Source organism: Rattus norvegicus, chromosome 7 (genome assembly GCF_036323735.1).
Source record: "Rattus norvegicus strain BN/NHsdMcwi chromosome 7, GRCr8, whole genome shotgun sequence".
In the NCBI taxonomy this organism is placed as follows: domain Eukaryota; kingdom Metazoa; phylum Chordata; class Mammalia; order Rodentia; family Muridae; genus Rattus; species Rattus norvegicus.
Genome location: NC_086025.1, coordinates 779,286 through 799,190, shown reverse-complemented (window position 1 = coordinate 799,190; position 19,905 = coordinate 779,286). Strand labels below are relative to the sequence as shown.

Sequence of the window (19,905 nt, the reverse complement as noted above, 5' to 3'; positions counted from 1 at the left end):
AGTTTAGCATCATGTGGTTCCTAAGTGGTAGGCATCAGCTCAAGCTAGTAAGGGAACATAGGGCATTAGTGATGTCTGCCCCATTCTAGTTCTCTGACTGCTGGAAAATTCATGGCTGTTTAGCAAGTCCCTTTCATAACTTACGTATGCATCCTTGACACATTCTTTTGATGTGTTGGAATAAGTTCCTTGCAGGAGTTGACTGATTTCTGCCTGCTCTAGACTCAGTGTGACAATGGCAACTATCTTCCTGGCAGCTGAGATGGGTGCTGATGCCAAATTTCAGAGCTTGGAACAGATTTAAGTCAGTCCAAGAAGGTCTTCAGAGTTGTGGGTGGTCGAGAGATCCTGGACAAGCCCCCAAATGAAAAGACAACTGGTGTGGGGAAGACTCCCACTCAAATCTCGAGACGACGCAACCCCCCAAGAACTCATGAGAAACCGGTCTTGATGTAATAAACAAGAGGTGTATTTGAGGAACCAGAGCTCTTGGGATGACACGTATCTTACACAGGAGACAGAGGAGTCGACCCTGAGCCCAATTAGGGGAAGATATTTGTAGGGAAAATTACATAGGCAGTTGGCAACAGTCACAAAAGCAATTTCATTGGTTTGTAACTTGGGCTTAGTTCAACTCTAGGCCACCCTGCTTCTGGGGCAAGCTGACCCTAGTTCTCGTTTTTCTCAGGACTGTTGAGTCAGGCCTTATTGAGGCGAGATGGTTTGTGGTGGCTATAGCCAGGCTACATCCCCAAAACATGTTATGTTATTCTTTGCTGTGAGGTGCACTTGTCCTCACAGCAGGGTCAGTGGGGGATAATTTAAAATCTTTATTCTTTCAGGTTCATCTGACCACCCTCTTCCTTGCACCTAGGGCAGCTTTGCTGTTCTGTCTTGGAGAGAGGCACAGGTTTACTCTTCTGAGTGCTGCAGCTGGTGAGGGTCAGGGTTGGGAATGTGAGTCATATCCTGTAAGAGGCAGGGACTGAGGGATGCTGGGAGAACCTGGAGGCCAGGTCTTATTTGATATGCTAAGTAAACACCTTGTCCTAGGTTTGAAATTTAACACCACAGCTTTTTGTTGATAATAATAAAATAATAAGGGGGAATGCAATTGTTTATGACTACTTCCTGCTGACATTGGGGCATTGTTGTTGGGAGCCCAAAAAGCTGGATTGTTGGCCAAGTTTGGGAAGAGCAGGCTGTTTTCCTTGCTCCAGGCTCTGCAGGAACATCTGGGGACATGAAGGCATCAGCTGGAATAGTTTGTATTCTTTAATTGATTGGAAATCTGCTGGAGCAGACATATATTAGGAGCAGAAGCTAAAGTTCAGGGGTTTGGGGGAAAATTTTTTGGGTGCATGCTTGAAACTTTTAGTTCCATGGTCCTGGTAGTTGGGGGAAAGGTTCCAGGACCAGGGAAGGGGAAGAAATCTCCCTCTCAGGAATATTCATTCCCCACCTAGGTGGGGAAACAGGCTGTGGTTGACAGCACTTATCTGTTGTCTATTTGACTTGTGAGAGGTGGATCCAAGTAGATTCCCTGAAGCTTAGAAAAAATTTTTTTTAGGTTTCCAGAAAATACATTTTAGATATGTTAGTACTACCAGTTTCTGTACTGAAATCCACATTGTAGAAAGGACAATAGACTTACCCTGTTGAGTCATAGTAAACACTGTGGTAAAATAATTTTGGTTAAAAGCATTAACATGGGTTGGAGAGATGGCTCAATGGTTAAAAGCACTGATAGTATTCCAGAGGTCCTGAGTTCAAATCCCAGTGACCACATAGTGGCTCACAACCATCTGTAATGGGATCCAATGCCCTCTCTGGTGTGTCTGAAGACAGCTGCAGTGTATATAATAAATAAATAAATCTTAAAAAAAACATTAACATTCTGCCCTCTACTCAGGAGACTGGGTATATATAGATGTTTTATAACACAATGGGAAGCACTTCTAAGTCTATACTTAGAATATAAGCCAAAGGAAATTTAAAATCTTGAGCTCATGATTGTGAAAACAGTGGTCAGTGCTTTACCAGAGCTAGATTAATAGCTTATCAGAACTCCATTGATTAATGTTAAAACTCTGAACTTCTGAAGTCTTAGGATAATGATAGCACAGTGAGGAAAAGAAATCTGAAGCATTTTAAAAAATTTTATATACTTTAAATCACGGGTGGTTTGAATAAGCTTGTCCCAGGGAGCAGCACTAATAAGAGGTGTGACCTTGCTGGAGTGGGTGAAGCCTTGTGGGAGGAAGTGTATCACTGTGAGAGTGAGCTTTAAGACCCTTCTCCTAGGGCTAGAGAGATGGTTCAGCGGTTAAGAGCACTGACTGCTCTCCCAGAGGTCTTGAGTTCAATTTCCAGCAACCACATGGTGGCTCACACTCATCTGTAATGGGATCTGATGCCCTCTTCTGGTGTGTCTGAAGACAGCTACAAATTATACAGGCAGTACTCATATAAATAAAATGAATCTTAAAAAAAAAAAGACCCTTCTCCAGCACCACCTTGCTGATGATGGAATGAACCTCTGAAACTGTAAACCAGTACCAATTAAATGTTGTCTTTACAAGACTTGAAGAATGTGGATTTTGGGACTTTGGATTTGGAAAGCAGTGGAGTGCTTTAAGTGGGGCTTAATGAATTATGCAAGTAGGAATAAGGAAGACTTTGTTGCTGAGGGTGATCTGAATGGTGGAAGCTGGGCTCTAGAGGTTTTAGTGGAGAAGAATTTCAGTATGTGGCCTACAGACTGTTTTTGTAGTATTTTGGTGAAGAATGTGGCTGCTTTTTGTCCTTGTCTGAAGAATCTAACTGAGGTTAAGGCAAAGAGATTTATATTAATTGCATTGACAAAAGAAAGCCTAGCAGAGACTTTGTTCTCTGGTTTAGTGTCACAAGGAGTGTTTTGACCAAGTGTAGCAAGCTTAAAAGGAAAGATTACAAAATGTATGGTTCAAAGAATAAAGGGGCACTGGGAAGTGGCATGAAACTGAATCTTGTATTCAAGGAGATGAACAGATTGAGGGAGTGCAACGTCAGAGCAAGATCTCACCCTGCTAAGTTTACTGTTTATGCCTTTGCAGTTGAAAAAGGGACTTGTTACTGTTTTCATTCCTATTTTTAACCTGAAATGAACTACAACCCAGAGAAGGGGGTCACTCCTGTGATCTAGACCTCGAGGCTGGAGGGCACAGGCTTTGGATCCAGATGTTGAGGAACAGTGTCCTTGAAAAGCTCAGGCCCAGGCATGGTGGCACTTGCCTTTAATCCCAAGAAATAGAGGTATGCAGTTCTCTGAGTTCAAGATGAGGTTACAGAACAAGTTCCAGGACAGCCAAGCTTGGGCAGGGAAGGATTTGGAAAACAGAAACTTGATGATAATGTAATAGAAGAAGGAAATCACATTCCAGCCCCAGCAGGCAGCAGAACTTGACAGCTTCGGCCATGTGGCTCTGGCTTTAGCATCCAGAATAGAAGGGACTGCTGGGACAATAGATGCTGGTCAGCTGGAGCTAAGAAATTAGTGGTGACTAAGAAGGGACCAGCATCACTGAGGTGAAATCTTCTGAGATGTGCTCTCTGAGAGCACAAAGAAGCTGTGTCTAGAGATAGCCAAGGCTGTACCTTGTGTTGCAGGTGGATTTTTTTGTCATGTGTAAGAATCACCCAGGAGGTACTGGTTTTGAAGGCATGAATGGGTCATAGAGAGCATGAGCTTGGCACTGTGGGAGGCCAGGGAAGGCCTTTGATGAAGATGCAGCCTCGGTTGCAGTTGACAGCCCAGGACTGAAGGGGCCACGCAGAGAAACTGAGGCTTGGCACCATCAAGAGAACCCATGAGAGGCTGTTGGTGAAGCCTGTTGCAGTGAGAAATCCTAGCATGTTAGAGATTCGAGTCCACTGGATGATGGAATAGCAGCAACAGTGGAATGTAGTCGACCAGAGCCTAGAGTTCTACAGACGGCAGAGTTGGAGAAGTGACCCAGGGCCTTCGGAGAAACCCAGAAGATTGTGTGGATCCCAGACACTGAAACAAGAAGCAGTGAAGCCCAAGTTGCCGTGGAGACCCAGGGCTTTCACTCCCACCAACTTTCATAATTTACATCTACCAACCCTAAGGCACCTTCTTAGACCCTAAACATTTTCTTTTTACAACCTTTAAAAATGTTACAGTGTTTTTCTATCTATTTATTCACTACTGGTTGGTTACTGGGAAATTTTTTTTTGAAATCTTCGTTTTGAAGCCTGGTAGCAAGGTAAACTGTCGTTCTCAGCCCCAGGTATAGGAGAGTGAGGCCGGAGGCCTGGACTTTATGTGTGCAGAGATCTAGGAAGGTGGCTGAAGCCTTGGCTGCTACCGTTAAACTGAGAAACCCATCCTTAGTTACAAAAGTGTAAAGCCAACTTTTGTTACAGATTTTATGGATTTTCAACCATACCCAATGATTTTACAAAATCAACGCTGAGATAAAGACCCCTTACACAATAGTCTTAAAAGAATAGAGAACAGAGAGCAGAGAAATCATGGTGATCAGAGATTTAGGAGTAGAAATCTGTAGAACCTTAGAGGTAGGAGACGTGGGATCCGTTTGCTCATGCGGTGGCAGAAGCTGTTACAGTCTGCGAGAATGTGGAATCGCTGTCTTTGGCCATTGTGCTATTCCGAGGCCAAGACAACGGGATGAAAAAGAAAAATCTGTGAGTCCAAGAAAGGAATCGAGTCTGAGGAGAGAAGCAGGAAAGGAGGTGAAAGATGTCCGCATAGGGAGGGTGAGGCAGCCAGGAGACAGAACTGTGCAGCCATAAGGCGCGAGGAGGAGCACAGAGGAACTCCACCCGAGGGAGGTCCCAATACCACAACAGACACAGGGGCACTGGGAAGCTGCTGGACTTAGGCAGTTCCTAGAGGAAATGAGGAAGTTCCAGGAAGGACCTGAGAGGAGCCATGAGGAAGAAAGATCGAATAGGGCTAGGAAAGAGAAGAGATGGAGCAGAGTGAAAACACGAGGCAGTTGGAGTGGATTGGACTAGCAGACTGGATGACGGCTGAGCTAGAGAAGACGTTGTTAGGAGACAGGAGAACGCACACGTGGAACGCTACTCTGAGGGATTCTGGAGGCCAGGTCGGCTTTGACACGTTGAGCAGGCCCCTTAGCCACTTGTCCCAGGTTTGAAACTTAAAGCCACTGAGTTCTGCTGCCCTCCACATTCGGTGGGTGCTGGTTCCAGATCTCACCAGTTTTCAGACTTTTCTGTAACTGAGGATACCAACAAACCAAAGAAACTCATTCTAGCTGAACCTGAAGATGCCTGGATAGTCAGGAGGACACAGTTGTGTTTCTTTGCCAAAAACCGAGACTCGATGGCAGGTTGGGGGACGTTTTGCGTAACCTTGAATAAATGCAGTCATGATACTATTGTTTAAATGAGCTGAGGGAGACTGGATTGGGTGAGAGTGAACAGAAAGAATGCCAAGATCTGTACCTGCATGGGAGGACAGGCTGGGCAGTTGACAAGAATATGGATTGATATGTTTAGCTACCCCTCATTGGTTAACTTTTTTTTTTTTTTTAGGAAAGTAGATTTTTTTCCTAGACTATTAGGCAAGTATAAAAATAATAATCTTTCATGCAAGGTATTTAGATCATCAACTTCCATCAGTGCTATTAGGGGCAGGGACAGCATTACTGAGATAAAGAGAGGAAGTCGGATTTATTAAGTGGTAGGTTAAGACTGAGAACATGCTCTAGGTGATTGGAGGAAAGAATTGTTGGAATTGAGGCTAAATAGATAAAGTGAAGCAGAAGAGAGGAAGCTGAACAGGGAAAATCGCTGTCAATCAAAGCCGATTACAGTGGCAGTGGTGTTGAAATCCAAGTTCCCTCTGCGGTCAACATCGGGTATGAATTCCAGTAGAGCAGGAATTTCCAGAGTTGGTCTTTGTTGCCAAAGAGAGACTTAAGAGAGGATTTTATCCACCTTGAAATGTGAGGCAGGAGGACACCATGGAAGGAGTAATCTTATCTGTTTATTTTGGTTTTATGTAAGAGTTTGAGGTCCCCAAGAGGTCACAAGTTTAGGCCATGGAGAGACTCTCCTCTGAGATAGGGTAGAGGGTTGAAGCCTGCTTGGATTTAGTGTGGGGTATGTTGTTACAGTTTTAACCTGGAAAGTGAATCCCAGAGCTGAGATCTTCGTGTCGGTAGAGACGGTGAGGAGGAGCTGGTGGTCCTCATCCACAAGAGGGTTTTTAACTAAACTCACTTCCTGGATGAATTTTGAGAGGTGTAACTCTGAGGAGGACTTTGATAGGAGTTTATCGCAGCTTGGTGGAATTCCAGGTGTTGGAGAAAGCTGAGAGTTAATAACTTAGGTTCCTATGTGAGTGTGTGGGTAATTCGGTTGGGCTGCCTTCAGGGACCTAGCAGCTGCTTATGTCATGACCTGCTGCCCCTGCCAAATGCACCAGAAGTGTGCAGTGAATAAAAGACCCCTACACCACCCCAGATTTCTCTCTGTTCTCAGTGCAGGCCCCCTCTCTTTTCCTCTCTGCTACTCTTTGCTCTGTCTGATGGCTCTGCTTCTGTCTGTTTGTCTGCCTGCTTGTCTGCATGTCCACTCATGTGCTTCTATCCCTTCTTCAGGCCTTATTCCCCTCCTCTCCCCTGACAAATGCATTGCACACCAGATCTGTTTCATAGCATAAAAAAAGTATAAATAGGATTCATGGACAGTGATGAGGTGCTTGCATAGCTGGATTTGAACAGCTTCCTTGGTCTCCAGGCTTCGTTTTCACTGATCTTCACATTTTTGAGAGAGGCAAGATAGAACACTTCTGCTGGTGTCTCAGTTGATTCTGTTACAAGGCACATACGTAAACTTAACAGAAGCGATGTACAGCAAACCAACAGCAAACACCATATTAAATGGAGAGAAACATGCAGCAATCCCACTAACCTCGGGGACAAGACAAGGCAGTCTCCACTGTTTAACTATTTTCAAAACAGTGCACTCAAAGTTCAAGTTAGAGCAATTAGACAACAAAGGAGGTCAAATGAATACAAATCAGACAGGAAGAAGTTGTTTTCACTCTTTGCAGATGATATGATAGTATACATAAGCAGCCAACTTATCCTACCAGAGAACTCCTATCGTGATAAAAAAGCTTCATCAAATTGACTATATATAAAATTAACTCAAACTGAACAGTGGCTTTTCCTTCACAACGGATAAATGGGCAGAAAAAGACATTAAAGAAACAGCATCTTTCACAATACTTGCAAACAATATAAAATATCTTGGCATAATTTGAACCGAGCAAGTGAAAAGCTGTATGACAAGAAATTGAAGTCTCTTAGGAAAGACATCAAAGAGGACCTCAGAAGATGGGAGGATTTCCTATGTTCATGGATCATCGTAAAGGAGCATGGTTAATAAAAGGTCATCTAAACAAAAGCAAACTACAGATTAAAAAATCTCCATCAAAATTGCATCTCAAGTCTTCACAGAAAAAACAAACAATGGCCCAAACAATTCTCAACAATATAAGAACTTCTGCGAGAATCACCATTCCTGGCATGAAGATGTACTACAGAGAAACAGTGAAAAAAAAAACCTTAATGGTGTTGGTAACACAGACAGGTGGATGAGTGAAATAGAATTGAAGACCCTTAAATAAACCCACACACCTATGATTACGCGATCTTTGAGGAAGATTCCAAAATGATTTAATGAAAAACAGAAAGCATTTTAAGAAATGACGCTACCTTAAGTGGTGGTCTGCATGTAGCAGAGTGCAAATTGATCCATTTCTATTTCTTTCTACAAAGTTCAAGTCCAAGAGGATCAAGGACATCCACATAAAACCAGATACGCAGAAGCTAATAGAAGGGAAAGTGTCGGAATGTACCTAGAACACATTTGCACATTTATAATATAATATATTTATGTTTCCAACAGAGATTTTGACATATGTCTCCATAAGGACCAGATATACATTATCTGTCACATAGATTCACTGAAGATTAAACTCCATAATTTTTGTGACTTACTTTTTTTTTTTTTTCTTTTTTTCGGAGCTGGGGACCGAACCCAGGGCCTTGCGCTCGCTAGGCAAGCGCTCTACCGCTGAGCTAAATCCCCAGCCCCTGTGACTCACTTTTTATTGAAATTTCACATAGATGAACCCAATCAATATTTTATCTTCTGTCCTTGCACCCATAATAAATATTTAGTTACTTTGATAAAAAATTTGAAAAAATAATTTGTGTTTCTACTCCATTAGGCTTCAGTTCACTGCCTCAAATGACCCTCAATATCAGCTGTCCCTCTCTATGTTCCCTCCATTGCCGCCCTCGCCCTGTCTCTTCACATTCAACATTCCTGTTCCTGATACTGTCCCTCAGCAATCCATGAGTGAACTTGTACTTCCCTAAATGGGGACAGTCTGGCCCACGTCCCTAGACCCTCACACTAAACTGATCATACAGTCACACACATGGAAGAATTAACCTTCAGATTAAAGTGAATATGGATCCCATTCGTCCTCATTGATCTGGATCACCTCATCCAGGATAATTTTACAAGATCCATTCATTGTCCTGAAAATTACATGCTTTCCTTTTTCCTTTTGTAGTTATTGATCAGCAATCCAGTCTGGAAATGCACCACGTTTTCTTTATGCACTCATCTCGTAAGGGACAATTGAATATTTCTAAATTCTGAACATTATGAGAGCTTCAGTGAACACGGTGGAGAAAGGGTCTCTATACTAGGATGAATCAGCATGAGGATACATGCCCTGGAGTTGTATCTTGAGGTAAACCCATTCCCACCTTCCTGAAGAAACAGCATACTGATTTCCAAAGTTGCTACAGAAATTTGCATTGCCATCAGAGAATCTCAATGTTCCCCTCACTCGTTAACCCAGTAAAAATGAATTCTCTTATGTGGTACTAAACTAAGTTATTCTGAAAGGTATGAAAAAATATGTCAGAATAATTTGATTTGCATTTCTGTAATGTCCAAGGATGATAAATATTTATTATGAGTTTCTAAGTCATTTGAGTTTCTTCAGTTGTGAATACTATGCTCATATATGTAGTCCATTTGAATTAGGTTTTTCTTGATATATAGTGTTTTAGTTTTTCAAATATGTTTTATATAAGCCCATTAGTGAATGTGCACATGGAAATAATGTTTACCATTTCTGTAAATGGCCATTCAAAAATTATTAATGACAAATTAAATAACACTCACTGATCTCACAGAATTGGCAGACAGGTTGTAATTAATTGAATTCATTACAAAAGTCCAGGACAGGGACTGGAGACATGGCTCATCTGTTTGAGAATTTGAATCCCAGAGGACCTAAGGGGCAATTAATAATTCTCTGTCACATCAGTTTTGGGTGAAATCTACTGCCCTCTGCTGGCTGCTGGCAGAATTGCATGGAAACAAACATGGGGAGGTGGGAGGGAGAGGGTGGGCACATGGGGTAGCACCCTCATGGAGGCAGAGGTATTGGGGAGAGAATAGGGGGTTTTATGAGTTGAAACTGGGAAGGGGCATAATATTTGATATATAGATAAAAAAATCCACTAAAAATTGCAAAAAAGAAATAATTCAAAACTGAAACACCTCCCCAAAAGAAGCTATGATATACATCAAAATGAACTCAGCAAAAATATCATTGCCAAGAATAACAACAAACAAACCAACAACAAAAATAGTAAAAATATTCATTCCTCTTAAATTGGTGGAATTCATTAAGTCTGCAGTCATAGCTGATGCTATATTTCAAGGAATCCACAGGCATACCGCTGTGTGTGTCCTGATCTCTCTTTATATTCCCATACTGAATGTTTTTATTTCCTCTACTGTATTAGAGAAATACTTCTGTGTGTCTCCTTTGTTTGTCATTATAAAGGAAGCTAAATTTGTGAGCACAGGGATGAAGCAAGGATATTTTTCATCATGAAGGGGGATCCACAGAGCACGACACACTGTCTACATCAAGAGCACAGTTTCCTGTGCAGCTCTGGCTGGCTGTGAACTGATGGTGAAGCCTACGCTGCATGAGACTTGCAGAAAACCACTGTTGCCTTACACTTGTGCTGTTACAGGAGGAAGAACCACACACGACTCAGGACGGCCTTGTGAGTGAGGGGTTAAAGGTCACATTTTTATTTATAGGCAAACATTAATTTATTCAAGAACATTTTAAAGTGGGGAGTCAATGAGTTCAATGTATATAGCCTTAGGAATATAGCATATTAATTAAAAAAACTAAAGTTAACAAATAAATAACAAAACTTCAAACGTAAACAAAGAAGACCAAATGCATAAAACAATCAAACTTCAAACTGAAAACCACATACAGCAGGTAAGTTAGCATTCAATTGCTGCAGATTTTTTAACATCTACCTCCAGCCTGTTGCTGGCCTTGCAAACATAGTAGAAGGGCAGGTAAGATGGTAAAAATCTCTTCAAGATGAACACAGACACGCCCCATTTGGGGTGGTTGGTTGTTGATGGACAAGTTGTCAAAAGGTTAAACATGAGGCATGTTCCATGCCATATCTCAAGGTCTTTCAAATGCAGCCCAAGATTGGTATGGTTATGAGGACTGAGATTCGGGAGGTGTTGTCAATCTTTGCACCCACAATGCTCCTGGTGGACAATTCTGTCTCTGAGAGCTCTAGTCCTGGTCTGGGCCCTGTACAAGCTTCTACTGCAGTGTTCAGACCTAGGGGTGGAAAAGGCCTGAGGAGGACATGCCATGTCACTTATCCCATACTCAGCAGCACAATTCAGCAGGATAATCCAGGATGATCTTTCATCTGAGGTCATTCTCTAATGCCCAAGAGAGAAGGGTAAGAGATCCCACAGGTCTGCATATTTTCTCAGCTTTTAAAAACTGCTAAAAATTGAACAGTGAACAGCACATAATTCCAATCACCCATATATAACATATTGCAATGTCTCAATGTCAGTTGAGGAGGTGAACAACCTAGAAAAAAATAGGAAGGCCTTGGGACGCCTGGCCATCCCTGAAATGAAGGCTATTATTATTCCTCCAGCGCAGGAATCTGCCTGGGTTCTACTGACAACCTCAATATCTACAAAGACCCAGAGAAACAATATCTCAAGAAGTACATGTACACTGAAGTGATATGTAGCATGGAAATCTTTCCAAGGGGAGGCATTGAACTCTAAAGGAGATTCTCATGCAGAAAATAAACTATATCACTCCTTTGTTTATGGGTATCGTAAAACTATTTGTGGGGAGACTTAAAGGCACTGGGCTCAGATAAGACAAGAGAGCTCAGACTGGAAGGATCAGCACACCATAGCCAGAATCTCTATGGATCACATATACTTCATGGATGGAATTTCTTTTAAAATGGAGAAGAATAATATTCTGAGCTGCTCCTAGCTGACAGATGCTGAGAACTATGTAGAAAGTCACACACCCAATAAGACAGTTTATAAGCACAGGGAATCTACTTGGGTCCCACCCCCCGCCCCCCATTCTGTGCTTTTAAATCACCTCAGTGACACCGAAATGATGGTGCATCTTCTCAGACAAGGCCTTTTGCTCAGTGACCAGTTCTTTCTGATTCAGGGGGTCCTGCAGACTTTCCTCCATTCTGTCCTCATCCTGGTCATTAGAAGATTATATTGTCCACAGAGGCATGCATGTATACAGACATACAGACATACAGCCAGACAGATATCCAGACATATACACTTTTGAACCCACCCAAATATATTTGTTCACACATACAAGCAGAATCTCCATGGATCACATATACTTCATGGATGGAGTTAGTGGTTAGTTTCCCAGTTAATGGTAATAGAAGGGATCACCCAGTCTACTATTGTGGCATAAGAAAGAAAACTGGAATGGGTAAGTACACAGTGAGCAGAGCCTAAAGACAGCTCAGTCAATAAAGTGCATTCCCCTGAAAATCAGAAGTTACAAGTGTGGCATCTTGGCCTGTCAGCCAAGCCTGCTTAGCAAGTTCACAAGGCTGTGCACAGGAGGCTTACCATCAGGCAGTAGTGTACTGGGCGGGGCAGGTGAACCTCTTCCGTCCTCTGGCTCACTGTTTCCCACTGGATGCAAAGTGAGTAGCATTTTTCAATATGAGGTGCCTTTACCATACCCTACCTGACAGGGCAACCAAACTACCAGCACAAACAACTAGGAAATCTACCACAATCCAAGGTAAAGCTTGTAATGGGATATTGTCAGACATAATTCCAGTAAGATAAGGCTGACTAATTCAATGCCAAATGCTTGGATGTATAATCAAACTCTGCAACAGTCCATGGAAGGGCTGCACAGCATTGTATCTTTTCACTTTCTGACTGATGGACATCTGCATAATTCTACTTCAGGGCCGCTCAGAGGTGGACCACTACAACACTAGTGTGCCACAGTTTCTCTGCTGACACCTACTTCTTGTTCTGGAATCGCTGTGTCAAAAGGTTGAACTTTCCGAAGAGTTGTACATGGCTTCTCACAGGGCTACCCATTTGACACCTCTAGCAATGTCTGAGGGTCATCACTGTTCTAAACCCTCCTTACAGATCAGGGTGAGGGTTTGTGTGAGATAAGTGAGGATTTGAGGGAAAAATTTCTCCAACTCTCTCAACCTAGTGTGCCCAAGAACTGCACTCTCTATATGGTTTTATTTTTTAAGGTATGGATAGTATTGTCTAAGCTCCCACTTGACACATTTCCTTTGCCTAATCTGTAATCATTTCACTCAGATCAAATGATTTTGAATAACAATAGTTAAGAGAGCCACAGACACAACACAGGGTGAGTGCTGTGGACTATTTTGAGCCTAAGGTTCTGTCTGAGGCAAAGATGTGATTCCACCTCAGCATAACTCCTGGACATCTTCTGCTTGCAGATTCAACTCTAAGCAAATTAATCTTTCAAATAACAAATTCCAGGCCAAACTCCAAAGCCAAGGTATATTCAGCCAAGTTTAGGCCAATCTGGAGAGAAAGTGGTGGCAGGTAACGATTAACATAACCAGGATGTTGAGAAGACACAACAAGCCCCATGACCTTCCAGTGTTACTATACACCGAGAGCAAAGGAGGCAGAAGGGCCCTGAGTCAAAAAAATTCATCTTCACAAGGAATAAACACTAGTTTCCAATATGTGCAGAAGAGCAGCTACAATTGAGGTGGGACCTCCCAGGGATGACACAGACTGAGGGTACATCTGAGGAGAGAGAGCCCTGAAGAGTTTAGTCCAAAAGCTTGGATTGCCCAAAATTGAATCCACAGAACACATGAAGCTCTAGAAGGAGAACGACTAAAGTGTGGATGCTTCAGTCCTTCTTAGAAGGAGGAACAAAAATACTCACAGCAGGAAATACAGAGGCAAAGTTTAGAGCAAAGACTGAAGGAAAGACCATCCAGAGACTGCCCCACCTGGGGATTCAGCCCACATACACCTACCAAACCCAGACAATATTGCTGATGCCAAGAAGTGCAAGCTGAGAGGAGCCTGATATAGCTGTCTCCTGAAAGGCTCTTCCAGAGCATGACAAATAACAGAGGCTGGCAACTTGAACAGAGAATGTGGTCCCCATTGGAGGATTTAGAGAAAGGATTCAAGGAGCTCAAGGGTTTGCAACCCCATAAGAACAACAACACCCACCAACAAGAGCTCCCAGGGACTAAACCACCATCCAAAAAGTATACATGGACAGACCCATGGCTTCAGCTGCATGTGTAGCAGAGGATAGCCTTTTTGAGCACCAATGGGAGGAGAAGCCCTTGATCCTGCCATGGATGGGCCCCCGCAGTGCAGGGGAATATCAGGGCAGGGAGGGAGGAAGTGGTGAGTGGATGGATGGGGAACACTCTCATAGATGGGATAGGGGGGTTATGGAGGGGAAACCAGGAAAGGGGATAGATTTGAAATGTAAAGTAAAAAAAAAAAAAACAAATCTAAGAAAAAAAAAAAAGAGGTACCTGGCTAGGTCACTTGGACATTGGCAACCCCTCTGACAAGCTGAAAAGGGGAAGGGCACAAAGACTGGGTAGGACAGGTCCTTGCAGGCCTCTGCATGTGCACCAGGCTCTCCTTCCTACCCTTCCTGTATGAGGTAGGAAAGTTCCCTGGTTGTTCTCTTTTTGTTTCCCGTTACTTTTGGGCTGAGGCCAAAGTCCCTGGACCCTGTTATCAGCACCCAAAGAAAGATGCCACAGGGTGATCTTTCAGGAATTGAGATAGCTGTTCTCAAGCACCTGTCCACTTGGTTTCGCAGTCATTATCATGTGAGTCAGGAGACGAGCTAAGGCTCTAGGGTGGTGGTAAGCTCTAAGAGCCACTCTAAACCTAGAATAGAGAACTCTCTGAAGTTAGCTCCAATCCCCATCCTTGGTTTCACTGGACTCAGAGCATTCAGACCAAAAGCCCAAGAAGAAGGAAGACCAAAATGTGGATGTGTCATTTCTTCTCAGAAGGGAGAACAAAATACTCATGGGAGGAAATACAGGGACAAAGAATGGAGCATAGACTGAAGAAACAGTCATCCAGAGACTGGCCCACCTCAGGATCTATTCCATAAACAGCAACCAAACCCAGTCACTATTGCTGATGCCAAGAAAGTGCTTGCTGACAGGAGCCAGATAAAGGGTGTCTCCTGAGAGGCTCTGCCAGAGCCCTACTATACAGATGAGGATGGTTGCAGATAACCATTGGACTGAACAAGGGGACCCCAATGGAGAGGATAGAGAAAAGACTGAAAGAGCAGAAAAGGTTTGCAACACCAGAGGTAGAACAACAATATAAACCAATCGAACCCCACTAGACCTCCCAGGCACTAAACCCCCAACCAATGAGTACACAAGGAGGGACCCATGACTCTAGTCACATATGTGGCAGAGGATGGCACTGTCCAGCATCAATAGGAGGAAAAGCTTTTGGTCCTGTGAAGAACTTAGATACTTAGATTGTCAGCAATGACCTCCACCCTTACAAAATATTGGGAATAAAAGTTGTTAGTGAATCTAGGCTGAGATGTTTTCTACTATTGGCTATGATGTAGAAAATCTTAGGGAATAATTTGAAGTTCAGAAAGGCACACTCATATGGATTAAGCTAGGATCTTTATGATCAGGAAATAAGTACAATGGCACTAGTAGCTGACATGACTCTCACTCAGGCTGGACTGGTGATAATTGATTTCTTATACCCATTTTCCCCTCAGCATCCTGATAAGACTTAGTATGAATTTCTGATAAGTCAATATACATTCTGAGGACTTAAGGAAGATATGACTGATTTTTATATAAAAGTTTAGATTTGTGATCCTTTTAAGATTCTTACAAGATTACTTTTAAGAAAAATAAGAAAACAATTACTCATTTCTTTGGAATTGTTAATTGCTGCCTGCCATAAGAGAAACTGGCTGAGAAAACTATCTTGCTTGCTTACGCTTTGTTAATCTATGATAAATTGCTTTGTTATAATGTTCATGGGTTTGTGCTACTAATTTTTGTTTTTTACCTGTACTTGTAATGTTATTTCTTATAAGGTATTGAAAAACACATCATTCACTAACCATTCACTACAATAAAACTAAAACACAAACACATTGTAATTTAACACTGCATGAAAGATTTTGCTGGGATATATATTGGATGAAATGAAGAATAAATTGTGGGGATTGGAGCATCCATCAACTATGTGTCTCTGTTGAGGCTTATGTGTGGTGGGCTGCAGCATTATTTCTTCTAACATAAACTATGGGGTATGTGTGAATATGTGTAAGGGTTGTGTGTGTGATGGTTAGAGCATTGTTCTTTTATCTATCAATTGTGTGTGCTTGTATGCATGCATGTATGCATGTATGCATGTATGCATGTATGCATGTATGCATGTATGTATGTATGTATATGTGCAGAATTTGCATGAATGAGGGTTGGAGCTTCCACCCTCATTCACCACATATGTGTATGTGTAATGTTTGTGTCTATGGTAGTTTGGAACATTGTTCCTTTCACCCATCGACAATGTGTAGGTATATGTGTAAAGCTTGTTGCCTGTCTGGGTGTGTGTAGCTTTCTCAGGCCATCTATTGTGTGTACTTATGCATCCAGGTGTGTAATGTTTGAAGCCTGCTTGCTGGAGGTCTGCATTAACTAATCTATGTGTGAATGTACATATGTCTGTCTATAGGTTTCTATGCATATACATCTGTGTGTTTGTATGCATATATTTGTGTATATGAAGTTACTGGACTTTATCTTTTGTTTCATCCACTCAGTGTGTGTGTGTGTGTGTGTGTGTGTGTGTGTGTGTGTGTGCACGCATGTGCGTATGTGCCTGTGTGTGTTTGTGTGTGTATTTGTGTTTGTGTGTGTATGATGAGAGAGAGAGAGAGAAGGAGAGAGAGAGAGAGAGAGAGAGAGAGAGAGAGAGAGAGAGAGAGAGAGAATTTTCTCTCTTTCCTTCTCTTTCTTTCTTGCTGGCCCCAAGGAGTTAGAAAAAGTTCATAGTTTTTCCAGTACCCTCAGGGAGTGCCAGCCCCAGTAATTTAAGCGTTGTTCCCTCATAAAAAGGTCTGCTGAGTAACTTCTCTGATTTCTGGTTTCCTTTGGCAGCAGCATCTTTAGGTATCTGGATCCACTCATCAGGAGCTTTAAGCACTGACCCCAATGGCTGCCTGCCTCAGTTTGCACACCAGATGGATGCCAATGCTGGTCTCTGTCAGGAAAGTACACAGATTTCCTAATGGTGCTTTCAACATTAGTTCCTATTAGAGTAGGTAACTGAAGAGGTATCAGAGATAACTCTTGTGTTTCTTTAACGTGATAGATGTTCCTCATATTTTTTCTAAATTTAGAAATATCTTGACCATTGTGCCATGTAAAGTATTGATTATCGTTCATGTGCATGTTTTAACTTCTGCGATTTATTTATTGACTTTTAAAGCTTCTAATTTCAACACTAACTTCCAAATGGCAACAGAAGAAAAGTAAAACAACATTAGGGGCAGAAGAATAATTTGGATCATGTGCGTTGGAATAGAGGTACTGAACAGAACCACTTGAGTGGGAAGGTAAGAGTGTCATTATCTCTTAGTGACTCATGTGGTAGAAACAGCACCATGACATGTGTGAGTGAAGCTTTTCAAGAGCTGTTGACCGGATGGGGTGGTGGTACATGCCTTTAATCCCAGCACTCAGGAGGCAAAGACAGACAAATCTCTGTAAGTTTTAAGCCACCCTGGTCTACACACCAAGTTGCAGAAGAGCCAGGGATGTTTCTCAGGAACTAAAAAGCCGGAGTATAACTGCAACTTTTTAAAACCTATTTTTAATGATAGTTCTTAAGTATTTTAACTTTCCTTTTAGCCACTTTTACCAGAGGTAGTGGGAAAGAAAGGATATGGGGGAGTGGACTTGTTTAGAAATAGTTCTTTGGAGCAACTCCCATCTGTTTTGTCAGATGGGAAATCGGCAGTCAGTTCACAGGTCAGCAGCAGCAGCTTGATCTACTCACAAACCCTTCACAGATATATCAGCAGTCCAGTTCAGTAGACTCTGGATAGTAAACATGAATCAGCAGCTTTGGCACTACCTGGCAAAGCCAGGCAGGCATCAGCAGGCATGAGTCAGCAAGATCATACTGATTTCATGACTCCCTGAAAATGTCTGCACAGCATGCATATCAAAATCTTTCTTAGCAGGGAGAAACTACTCAGTTCTTGAAATTATTCAGGGCACTAGCCTGGCATGCTCGCACACCCCTCTAATTCCAGCATTTGGGAGACAGAGGCAGGCAGATCTCTGAGTTTAAGACCATCCTGATCAATAAGGTAAATTAGAGAATATCCAGAGGTACCTATATAAACCCTGGGGCTGAAGGGTAACAGGGCCCTTCAGAAGTTTTAATAGAATTTCTTGATTACCATACACAAGATTTAAGGAAACGGGTGGTCCTTTCTCTGACCCCAGATATCTTAATCAATTGACTTTTGAAAATACTAATAGAGAAACACTGTCTCAAAAACCAACCAACCAACCAGACAAAGACAAATGAAAAACAACAACAAAGCAAAAGAAAGAAAGAAAACACAAATCCATACTCTTAAGTGACCGTGTCCCCAAGTTATTTCTGAATTGTAAATAAAAATGCCTACACTCAAAAGCTGTGCAGAATTGAGATCAGTGTTCTCTGGTGTTCCCAGCTTGGGGGTGGGAGGAGACCATGACAGGGGTAGATAGAAGAAGGTAAACAGAGGAGAAACCACCATGAGGTAAGAATCTTTAGATAATGGCCATGCTTATTGGCTAATTGGAGTTAAAAGCAGTCCGGACAAAACCATGGCAAATTATGCAATGGAATTATTGGCTGAGAAATATGCATAATAGTGTACAGGATAGCTATCTGCCCAGTTCCTGTGCTAATTAAGGATTATCATAAATATAAAGCTTGTATGCATCTTTTATCCGGAAACTAAATGGACAAAGGATGGGTAGAAATTCATGGTTGAGATCAAATACTTTCTATCACACAAAACCAGACTCCAGCACCTAGAATTATAATCTTCCCAATCCCAGATACCTACAGACTAGTATAAAAACACAACCAGTACAGCCAGGGCATTCAAATCTCTATTAGAGCCCATCAACACTATCACAGAAGGCCCTGAATATGTCAGCATGACTGAAGAACGAGAATAAAAAAGACTGTAAAACAGCATTTGCACATATGATAGAGGTCTTTAAAGAGAAAAATAAAGAAATCTGTGAAAACCCTAACTGTGGAAGGAAATGAATAAAGAAAACTTAAACAGAGAGATGTGTATGAGTAAAATGTAGGAACTCAAATAGTCTCTCAGAGGCAGATTTTAATAACAGACTCCAACAGATGGAATAGAGAGTCTCAGGCATTGAAGAGATGATAGAAGGAATGGATGCATAGATAGAGGAAAATGTTAAATCCAAAAGGAGGAAAAGAGTGGAGGGGGAAAAGGAAGAAAGGAAATTGAAAGAAAGAAGGAAAGAAAGAAAGGAAGGAAGGAAGAAAGAAAGGAAGGAAAAATAAATAAAGTCAATCTTGTAAGAAAACATCCAAGAAATAGAGTTTTTGTACAAAATAACAAATATAATAATAAAATGATAAAGACAGTAAAGTATATAAGAAGGAGGAAAAGAAACTCCGGTCAAAAGCAGAAAAACAAAAAAACAAACAAAAAACATTCTCAACAAAAAATGTAGAAGAAAATGTCCTTAACTTAAACAAGAGACTTATCAAAGTGAAAGGAGCAAACAGTGTATGAAATGGCCTGGAGTTGAAAAAGAATACCCCTGGGCATATATTACCTAAGCCAGTAAGCATGTAGAACAAATAAAGTGTAATAAAAGCTGCAAGGGGAAAAGGACTAGTAACATATAAATGCAGTCCTCCTATTAGAATTACACACTACTTCTCCCTAGAGACTCTAAGAGCCATAAGAGCCTAGATAGATGTGCTGCAGACTAAGAGACCAGACTAATAAAATTGAATTATAGTTGACCCAAGTGCCTCTCCTCTTTTACCACATACAGGATTATTAAATACTTCCTAAAATTATCTTCAGAGCTTCTTTGAGGAAGCCTTAGGAGGTTAAGACCTCTGATAAAGTATTTTGTACAAAATACTTTGCTTTTTCCTTATTTCTACTACAGCAGGATGTAGGCAAAGGTTTTTGCAACCTATTTTTAGTATATGTGCCGCCGAAGCGAGCACGCAACCTACTTTTAATAAGAATTCAACCCCTCCTCTAGCCCACCGCCCAGCATAGGTAATGGAACTTAAAAGTTATTAGGATATGGGGGAAGAGGACCTGTTCAGCAATAGTTCTTCAGG

At 41.8% G+C, this 19,905-nt stretch overlaps 1 long non-coding RNA gene across 2 annotated transcripts; it reads left to right on the top strand.

Moving 5' to 3' along the window:
• Positions 1 to 4,930: 4,930 nt before the first annotated feature.
• Positions 4,931 to 19,248, top strand: LOC134479639 (uncharacterized). 2 transcript variants are annotated; one of them, XR_010053183.1, is made up of 4 exons: positions 4,931 to 5,224; positions 8,648 to 8,830; positions 9,941 to 10,169; positions 16,653 to 19,248. It is a non-coding gene; the product is annotated as an uncharacterized LOC134479639 (long non-coding RNA). The 2 variants fall into 2 exon arrangements; XR_010053182.1 differs by having other exon boundaries at positions 5,014 to 5,381.
• Positions 19,249 to 19,905: the final 657 nt, after the last annotated feature.